This window comes from Dendroctonus ponderosae, unplaced genomic scaffold (assembly GCF_020466585.1).
Source record: "Dendroctonus ponderosae isolate FM_Combo_2020 unplaced genomic scaffold, Dpon_F_20191213v2 Dpon_F_20191213_1, whole genome shotgun sequence".
NCBI classification, from domain to species: domain Eukaryota; kingdom Metazoa; phylum Arthropoda; class Insecta; order Coleoptera; family Curculionidae; genus Dendroctonus; species Dendroctonus ponderosae.
In genome coordinates this window covers 18,710,777-18,712,001 of record NW_026017110.1, presented here as the reverse complement: position 1 = coordinate 18,712,001, position 1,225 = coordinate 18,710,777, and positions in this window count along the sequence as shown.

Genomic DNA, 1,225 nt, shown 5'->3' with positions numbered 1-1,225 from the left:
CGATTATTATTAATATTAGATAGTATTATTATCATGATTACCATTATTATTATTATTATTGTTTAAAAAGCAAGTGAGTCCTTGGATTTGAAATTCTAACGCTTTCATTTATTTACAGCCCACTACTAGCAAAGTAACCACTGAAGTCAAGGTTCAGACGCCAGCATCAAAAAAGGCTTTGGCTGAAAAGGTACGGAACTGAGTTAGCAACAATTATTATTGTTGTTATTATTATTATTGATAAAAAAGCAAGTGGAGCCGTAGATTTGCAATTCTAACGGTTTTATTTATTTTCAGATCGAAGAATTTGAAGTAGCCACTACAGCCAAGGCTGAAACGGCAGCCTCAAAAAAGACTCGTGCTGAAGAGGTACGGAACGCAGTTAGCAACAATTATTATTAATCTTACTATTAGTATTGTTGTTTAAAAAGCAAGTGGGTTCTTGGATTTGAAATTGCAACGCTTTTATTTATTTACAGCCCACTGGTAGTAAAGTAACCACTGAAGTCAAGGCACAAACACCACCTTCAAAAAAGAGTTTGGCTGAAAAGGTACGGAACTGAATTAGCAACAATTATTATTAATATTAGATAGTATTATTATTATGATTACCATTATTATTATTATTATTGTTTAAAAAGCAAGTGGGTCCTTGGATTTGAAATTCTAACGATTTCATTTATTTACAGCCTACTACTAGCAAAATAACCACTGAAGTCAAGGTTCAGACGCCAGTATCAAAAAAGGCTTTGGCTGATAAGGTACGGAACTGAGTTAGCAACAATTATTATTGTTATTATTATTATTGATAAGAAAGCAAGTGGAGCCGTGGATTTGCAATTCTAACGGTTTTTTTTATTTTCAGATCGAAGAATTTGAAGCAGTCACTGCAGCCAAGGCTGAAACGGGAGCTTCACAAAAGACTCGGGCTGAAGAGGTACGGAACGTAGTTAGCAACAATTATTATTGTTATTATCATTATTGATTAAAAAGCAAGTGGGTCCTTAGATTTCAAATTCTAACGGTTTCATTTATTCACAGATCGAAAAATTTGAAGCAGCCACTGCAGCCAAGGCTGAAACGGCAGCTTCAAAAAAGACTCGGACTAAAAAGGTACGAAACGGAGCAACAATTATTATTATTATTGATTAAAAAGCAAGTAGGTCCTTGGATTCAAAATTCTAACGGTTTCGTTTATTTACAGCCCACTGCTAGTAAAGTAACC